Consider the following 9,777-nt stretch of genomic DNA (forward strand, 5'->3'; position numbering starts at 1 on the left):
GCTTGTTGACAGACCCAAATACACACAGACACAATTATTTCCAGGCCAAGTACTGTTTGTTCAACTCTTTGTACTATATATTCTTCTGCACGTTCCAGCTTGTAAAGACTGAGATTAAGCTCTCAATAATGTTATTCTGATCACGTTGAAACTCATGTGAGAGCTGTGGGGTTGTGCGCGTCTGTATGGCGGTGCGAGTGTCGACAGGTCAGTGAATTGAGGATTAGACTTGTGAAATGACAACAATGCAGTAGAAGGTATTTAGACTCTGACTGCATCCAAGTGGCAGGGAGGCAGGGCGTTGGTGTGGTGCGTATTTACTGGGCCAAGAGTGAAGCTGCGGCAGCATAATTACCAGTTCGGGAGACGAAACGGTTGTTAAGGAACATCTGGATGCTGGTGCACATATGGGGGGCAGCAGGTGTGTGGTGGATGGCTTTACAGACCTGCATAAGCCAGGTATTTATGCTTTTCTCTGCAGATATTTTCTGCTGTATTACAGGACTGACGGTCACAGCACCTGGCTACAGTAGGGATGATAGGAAGAGCCATTTCAGCAAGTTATACTTAGGTCTTTTAAAGATATTTTAAGATTTGAGGAGTAGTCCACATCCTTACCAGCAACATTATGGCTGTCGGAAAATTGGAGTATTTTGCAAAGTAAATGAGTTTCTCACTTGAGCATTTTTTTTACATAATAACACATTTGATGTTTTCCACAAATTTCACAGGAGCAGTAAATGAGCTTTTCTCAATCAAAACAATTTAAATGTTTTATTTACAAACAAAACACAATTTCATTTGTATAAACTATGCAAACTGTCTATTACATTAAAGTTTAATAAGAAATGGAAGTGAAGGGAATATTTTGTTGAAGCTCTTTGTGGCAGTGGTGCACTTGTGACTCGGAGGTCTACAGTTTGATCCCCGGATGGTGGAAGTGATAGTCCATCCTTCGTGAAACTGATAGAACTGATATGCTCATCAATCCCATATTTATGTATTTAAGCATAAACAAAATATAGATGCAGTTTTAATACACTACTGAGCACAGTCCTCCCACATCATTAAATTACTTACTGAGTTCAATATACAGGCATAGAAGCCAGCATGAGTTCCAAATACAGTGTGATTGCAAACTGTAGGTTTACTGTATTTGTGTGTGTGGGTGAGAGGCCTGGCTCAGTTTTGAGACGTCTGAGGATTGTCTCCACAAGTTTACTGCTTGGCTGTAAAGCTTTAACCTTGCTGGGCCCGACTGGGGGCCACAGACACAGATAGATCAACAGATAGAAGTGAGCTCCAGGAAACACTGATGCAATATTTATTGACTTCATCAAATCTGCATGGAATGTCCCTGTTGGTACCATGCACCAGGAACTGTTGCTTAGCAAAGGAGTGTTGCTCCAAAATGAGATATACACCCAATGAAATGAACTGACAAGCCATGAATAACAATAGCTAACACAGCATTAATATTTCAAGGTTGAGTTCTCCCAAATCAAACAAAAGCATTTTTTCTCACACATTCCTCATGGTATCGGGCCACACGCTGAATTCTTTCATGTGTTCTGTGGTGGGACTACAGCTGCTATAAAATTATGTTTGTGGTGCTTGTCATCTTAATAAAAATGGCATTGGTTAAACTCATCAGCAACATCTCTTTTAACGGGAACAATGGGGCAGTTATTCAGGGTATTCCTCAAAACACAACATCACTATGTTTTGTTGTTATTTGAGTTGGAAGCAGAAGATGTTGTGAACTAGAGGGAGGGATTAGGATTTTTCTCAAAAAAGTGTTGGGTTAGCCAGGTTGGGCTAGTATATCCATCTCTCTGGTCATTGTAGATTATTAAAAGAAAAGTGTATTGGATAATTTGTTGAGAAAATGGTCAAAAAGTTTGAAATACACAAATATTTCGGTGAAAAATATGAAACATAATGAAACTATTTCTCCTTTTAGAAATAGGAGCTGTATCTTTATACTGGTGAGTCCTGACAAAACAACCGCCTTTGCCTTCCAACACAACCCGCATGAAAATGTGACAGATCTTGACTTTTTTCTTTCGCTTCACAAGCTTTTTGTTAACTTCTCAAACTTTGAGTTACCTTCTAAACCTCCCTTCTGTGACCTTAAGCTCCATACACATTTGATTGAAGGGATAACTTGGCTTGTTAACAATAATATGTTGATGTCAGTATCACCTTGAATGTCCTGCTGAATCCTCTTCTAAACTTTGAATAAAGCCTTCCCAACCCTAACCCTAAGAAACCAAGCAAGAGAAAAATGATAACCAATAGGTGGTAGGAAATTGATTTGTGACACAAACAAGGGTTTGTTGCACTATAACAATAATAAAGTTGTTATACTTTAGCTTGTACTGGCAAAACGCTAATAAGTCACACAACCATTATAGGTCCTTGTCAGGTAAACAGAAGCAAAGGTAACACCACAAGCTCAATGTAGTTGCTGTTCTGGACCTTTTTATTTGTATCATTGGAACTTATAAGCTCACATAGGTGAGAAATCATTGAAGTGGTGATTAAATGTGAGGAGCCTGAAAGTGCAAGATCAGCTATGTGACCTTGACATGATAATGTTTTTTCATTCACTGTTAAAATGGTCATTGATATACTCCAAGGAATTGTTGGCACGGTACAAATAAACCATGCTTTCGCTTCCTTTATAAATCAGATAAATAAGATGATTACTCAAGTGTTAATTAGCGTTTGTATAAGTGGAGTGGTTTTGATCCTCTACATGAGGTCAGAGGCAAGGAGAAAATCTGGGTGGTTTGTTTTGAAGCGGTATCCTTTAAAAGATTCAAGTATTTTTTGCTCAATGAAAACCTAAAAGCATTGAGTCATCAACTTCAAAAGCCAAAAGCAAACAGAGGAAATTCTCAATGTGATTGTCAATGTCTGTTTAGAGGGAAAGCAGTTCGACTGGAGAGTTGAGTTGCTGTGGTTCCTTGCAGCTATACAGACACTTGTAGGAAAACCAGGCTGAGACCACAGACATCAAATCAGAAAATGGCAGCAGGGCAAACAGCAGACAAAGAGGGTTTTATGCAACAACAGTAGGCTGTATTTCTGAAACGTATTTTCTTGTTGTTACTTGTGTTGATGTGTGTATGCTGTAGCTGTCCCTGGCATAGACAGTGCACATAAATCACAGTGAGGTATTGAGCCTTCACCTAATGAGGGAGCGTGTTGGAGGCAGGTTTTCCTTCCCAGCATGTTATGTGGGTCAATGAGACTGTGGCGTGGAAAGATTTTGCCTCCACATAAATGCACAAACACATACTGGGATGAACCTGACATCGCTGCTCTATATCTGCTGCTAAGATCGAAGTTTGTGACGGCTGATAAAATAACATATGGACTTGCTGAGGAGACAGCTTATTCAACAGCCTCATCAAGTGAATGTATGTTATGTGTTCGGTTGCAAAGGGGCGGAAAGTTTCCGATAAATTTCCGGAAAATTTCTGGGAACTTTCCATGGGAAGTTAAGCTCAGGAATTTTTGGAATTTTGAAAAAAAAAAAAACTACGCAAATTAAATGCTGTAAATGTAAATGCAATAAAAAAATCATTCAAAACTCTATTTTAAAGATGTATGGAATGCAGCACACGCTGCACGTTGAATTTCAACCCTCCACTGTGCATTCTTCCATCACATGCACAGATAACTCCCAGCATCCTGCACACTACAGCAGGGCTATTGAGGCCTGCTGTAGTGTGCAGGACTAGTCAGGTAAGTTTCGATGATATTACTGGGGAAATATATTAGCATGCTGATTGAGGATTGTTCATCTGTTCATCTAGCCTATTTCCATACATGTATCCATCAATTGTAAAATATTTTCACAGACAATTCCAATTGTTTGGTTAACTATTTATATCTCTGGCATTGCATTAGTGTTTTTTTACAAACTTTATTCTCATCTTATTCTACAGAACAATGCCACGTGCACTATCTCATGTGTGGAGGCATTTCACCCCATCCAATGTAGAAGGAAAGGCTGTGTACATTTGCAAATACTGTGCAAAGACCTATGTTAAGAATGACACAAAGATGCAGAAGCATATAGCCAAGTGCCCAAAGTTTCCTCAGGGCTCAAATCAGCCTATAACAAAACAAAATGTTTATATTTATGTCTGTATATGACACAGTAAATACAGTTAGTATAAATTTTCCACATAATTTCCAGTTTATTCCCATAAATTCCCGTTAATTCCCGTATATTCCCGTTAATTCCCGTTACTTCCCATGGAAAGTTTCCAACTTTTAATATTCCCGGAATTTTGCAACCCTAGATACGTGTCAGATGACCTACCTGTGGGTTGGTCATAGCTATGGAATCTTAATCTCTGCTTTTTGTGGAGAATTCTTCCTGCACATTACCATTCTTTAGAAAAACCAGATGACCAGATGCATTAATCTGTTATAGTTCAAAGTCAAAGGGAAAGAATAGAAACACAGATACACACAATTAAGGCTATATCCACATGAGTACATTTTGTTTGAAAAGCATCAGCTCTGCTACAGATTTGTCTGCGGTCCACACTACTCTAGAGAAAAGAGAAGTTTGGAAATGCTGCTTTCCCCATTTTTAGTTTGAAAACTACGGTGCAGCTTATAAGTCTGGACAGGCAGAACTGGATATGTTTGGAAACAATGACGTAGACACCTCCAACCGCTTGCTGATTAGGTCTTTTTGGTCTCAACATTAGTTTGTCTGGCTCCTATCACATGGCCCCCTTCTGCAAGAAAACAATTGAAATTACAAAATGAATAATCAAATGCAAGTGTGGTTGAACCTGTTGTGTTTGCTAACAGTTGTTGTGCAGTCATATTCAACATTTAACATTGATACAACTGCTCACCTCCCTTTTCCTCTGTATCATTTATATCATCTAGGCATTCTTTGTATCTTGCTATGGCTCAATTATAGTCAGTGTTAGTACATACTGTTTAATGCAACAGTAATTTTTATGGAAAACAAGAATCCTGTGCAATCTTCAAGTAGCTTACCTGACATTCAATGTATCACAATATAATTGACTCCTGTCCTCTTCTCCTACTCTCTTTCTCTGAATCTGAACCCACACTATGTTTCTCAGAGAGAAAGAAACAAAGGAAGAATTATTAAGCTGGAAAGTTTAATAAGGTGCAACTGCCCTCATGCCACTGACATTTCACACCAGAAGCATGTGAAGTGTATTTCTGACCACAGCGCCTGCTCTAGCGGATGATAAAGGCACGGTGCAATCAAAGTTAGCTTGGTTCTCGTGTCTTGGTATTTACGTGACATTTACAGGCTGAATTATCACATAAACCTTCCACTCTCTGTTGTTTCTCTGCACCACATTGTCCATCATTGGATTTCTTCCCATTTTATTGAATTTCCCCTCAGTCTTTTTTCTTTCTCTCCATCACATATGTCTGCTGACTCCATCAGTTAACTTGTATAACCCAAAGTGCAAAAATACAAATCACAGGCATCAATCCTAGTAATAATACCAATTATGTGTATTGTACATTTGAATCAGCCATTTATGTGATTATTTTGTTAGTTAACTTTTGCTTGAGTTTTTTTTCTTCCATTTCCTTATATTTACAGACACTGTCTGATGAATGGTAATGGACTGTACATTTCCAGTCTTGTTCACCACACAAAACACTGTACAATACAATCCACATTCACCCAGTCACACTTACATTGATAAAGCTCTTCTATACCACAGCCTTTTTTCTATAACTCAGCATTCATACACTGCTGGCACAGCTGTGGAAGGACATTTTGAGGTTCAGTATCTTAACCATGGACATTTGGAAATGCAGACTGAAGATGTTGAGGATCAAACAACCGAACCTCTAGTTAATGGACGACCCTGAGTCACTGTGCCCCACTACTATAAATGAAATAAGTGATGATGAAAATTAGTCAACAATTAATTGTTTAAGCACTTTAAATACACAAGTCCAGCATAAGTTTAGATTTAGGCTCCAAAAATACAGGACTTTAAACGTTAAGTGTATCATTTTGTGTAAAATAACTGACAATGTTTATTAATTCAGACAATAGTGTGGTCTTCCTAAACAAAGATAAATATAATAACACTCATGAGTAAAAAGGGGACATTCGTCAACAGAGTGGCAAAATAGACTAGTTGTTTCGTTTTGTGAAACAAATGGATTTGTTAATATAAACTGTATAAGATTAGTGACTTTCTTTGCAGTCTTGTGATTTATGCAGCTTCTACAGAAGTTGGAGGAAAGTCCATTTCCCCAACGGTCTTAAAATGATTTTGTTTATTGTCAACAGTGAGACACAGAGGGTTCTCATTTTCCCATTAATAACAGACACAATACAAAATCTGCTGCTGTTCAGACTGCATTCTGTTCTGCTGACTGCACCAGACTCTCTGTTATGGTGTCTCCATTATGAATAGCAAACTTTTTTATTGTGTGCGATAGATCGCCTTGTTTTTTATTCAACTTGAACAAAGTGTTTTTATGGGTAATGTTGCAGTTTTTCTTACCACACTTTGTTTAACTGCTCTGATGCTGTGCCAGAGACGTGACTCATGACAGATGAATGGAGACATTCAAAGAGAGAGAGAGAGGGTATTTTATGGTGAGGCTTGTGACTCAAGCAGGGAGTTAATTGCAGTACAGCTGTGATCTGGGTGTGAAATAACAAGGGTGTAGTTTAGGTACTTTTTTGATAACCTGCAACTGATGTAATTAATTACACCACCTTGATCTCCATGACCTGTACACCTGTACGTTGGCAAGTGGACTTCATGAATGTAAACTGAATAACACACAAGAAAACATTCCACATTAACAGAGAACACAAAGGATTAATGCTCCAGCCCCTGAAGACCCAAGTGAAGCTCCATGTCAACTGCTGAGTTAGCAGCTATAGCACCAACATTAGCCCAGAAGAAAGTCTCTCCTCTGCATTGCGACCACAGAAGTGAGAGAGGTGAAAAAGTTCGAGGCAATCAGCAACCTCTTTGTAAAACGTAGGTCTCAAATTGATTGATATTAAATTGGTTTGAAAATTATTATGTCTATTCATAATTGTGACAAGGAAAGCTATTTTGTTGTAGGTGCAAGAGGTGAAAACAAGAGTTTTAATTATTCTATAAATTAGTTTTTGATGCACATGAATTGTTTTTCGATGGCTTCATCCCTTAAGTTTACATTATTATTAGTCTTAAAAAATGCTGCTCTTTTCAATTGCAGGAGCTTGTTAATTAATAGCTAATCGTGTTGTAGCTTGTGTTGGTGCGTTCTCTCTGTTCGGGTCTGTTGAGGTCGACTGTGTTCTGTATCAAGTCCAATTATTCTTGGGTCTATTTGGGTTGGCTGTGTTTGGACCCCTTCCGATCGGGCCTCTATTAAAAATTCATTAATGCACGTCAAGCCCAGCTAGGTTTACCATGAGTCTATTTTGGAATATGTCTACTATAATGAGTGTGTGAAGTGATCTACATCACACACAGTTGTCTTGAGAGGAAACAGTCAAAGTCAGACCTCTTTTGATATCCCTCTTCCTTTTCTTGTTTTTGGAAGATAGTGGATAGCAATAAGAAACAGTTCCACCGCTTCAAAGTATCTTCCCATAACAAGCTGTTTTATCTGGCCACTCTTTAAGCCGGCTGCCTTTAATGTGTCCCTGAGTGGATATGCGTGAAGGAATAGGTGGCATTTAACCTGCCGTGTCTCGCCATTTCAGCGCACCGCCACTGGCTGCAGGCTCTTTCGCTTTCATTTCACTGACTGATTCACGTAATTAAGGTTCACAGGATGATGGAGATGTGAAAGGGGAACTACTAATGCTTCAAAAGAGAGAGGGGAGAAATGTGACTCTCCCATTCCACTGTGATAGCTTCATTGTCTGTGATTAAGGGAACATTTAAAAGTGATGAACCCTACAAAAAAGCTTCTATCTTGTCTCAGCCTGACGCTGTCTTCTCTTTCTCTCTTTCGTCCTTTGCTCCTTTGCTTCTCTCCCAGGGCTCAGAGAATAATGTCTGACAGATAGAGTGAGCTGCAGCTAGACCCCCAGTTGTGACACTTATATACACACACAACCGTGCTTGCTCTTAATCCAGTTTCTTTTTTTTATTTTCACATATTCACAAATGCCTAATGTTATTACTTGTTTGTGACCATAGGACATATTAGAGGACTGCTAATATGAGATCTGTGTAAAAAACAGCTGTATACAGGTATTATGTCTTAAATCATGTTAAATGTTAAATGCTAAACACAGGACAAAACTGAGAAAAGACTAAATCTACCCAAATGACCCCTGTCACTTAATGGTGATACTGCTAGATTTACTAATAGAGTACTAGAAAAGTGTATTTTGTGATCTAGCTAATCCTTTATTCCACATCGAAGCCTCAAATTTAGCATTAAGTCAGTGTCTTAATCATCTGTAAAATGTAAAAGGGAAAAACAAAGAAAGTGTGGCTTGACTTTGAGTAAGGGGCATTGAAGATAAAGTTTAATTTTGGCTTTAACTTGGGCAAAAAGAGCAAGTATGTCTTCTATACAAATATAATCGAAACAACCATAAAAGGCTGCAAGTCATCAGATATTTCATATAATCTTAAAATAAATATCTGTCCACATATGTCCTTTAAATGTTTTTGAAAGAGCATGTGGCACTAAATATTAGAACATATGTGTGTATGTAAGTGTAATTGTAAGTTTATACTCTGGCACGTGTGCTCAGCAGGGTTCGAAAACTGCCTTCTCATGTTTCCTCCCCTGTCCTCCCTGGGGGGTGTCAGTCTCTCACACTGTTTTTGAAACAGCTTTAGACCCCTAGTGTCTTCAATGTAATGCAATACTAAACGTGCCAAACCAACAGCACCAGATAACAATGAGAGACTTTGTCAGGTCCTGGAGACAGATTGTTGACGTCACAGTATTGGAAACGTTACAAACCCCCTCATCCTGTCTTTTGTTCTATATCTGGTGGGCAGAAACGGTCCCCTGGCTGTGGGTCCATGTGACAGGGGGGTTATAGTAACCATGAGAAATCAAGGTACATGTGTAGAGTTATATAAGACAAACAATTCATTGCTTTTGCATGGTAGACTGGAGGGCCTTCAAAAAAAGGTTTAGGGATCTGCTGTTAGATGTTGTTATCAGTCTTTGTGCTAGGCTGAGAGAAACACATCCTGGGCCTCTCTCTGTACAGGGTGCTCAAAGATGAAAATGATATCGATCTTCTCATCTGAGTCGGGGAAAGACTGAAAACAAGGGGTCTTTCGAGAATTCTGGGCTGTTCCTTTAAGCGTCCCTGCCAGGGAAATAACCCAACAAACATAAAATTAAACTTCAGAACTAATGTTACAAAATATTTCTTATACTACAAATATGTAACTTACCACAAACTAAGAAAATGTGCACTTGAAACATTTGTCACATTGTATGTCAAAAATGACCGACTCCTCCCAGTTTAACTCTAAGTTAACACAAACATTATACCCAGACACATACTGCTTTACACAAATTGACTTAGTGTATTTTTTAATTATAGTGATATCTCTGATTTTTCATCACAGATAAGAGTCCACACTTCGTTAAACAGATTAAGTTAAAACAGATCCTTCTTATATTGTCTAACAACTTTAATTGTGATCATCATGTCTGTATATGTTTGCGAAGTCCCAACCACCGCACCACAACCCAAGACCAGAGACTCGATCTGATCAGTGCTCCCATGCTGAAGAAATACCTGGT

Source organism: Limanda limanda, chromosome 3 (assembly GCF_963576545.1).
Source record: "Limanda limanda chromosome 3, fLimLim1.1, whole genome shotgun sequence".
In the NCBI taxonomy this organism is placed as follows: Eukaryota; Metazoa; Chordata; class Actinopteri; order Pleuronectiformes; family Pleuronectidae; genus Limanda; species Limanda limanda.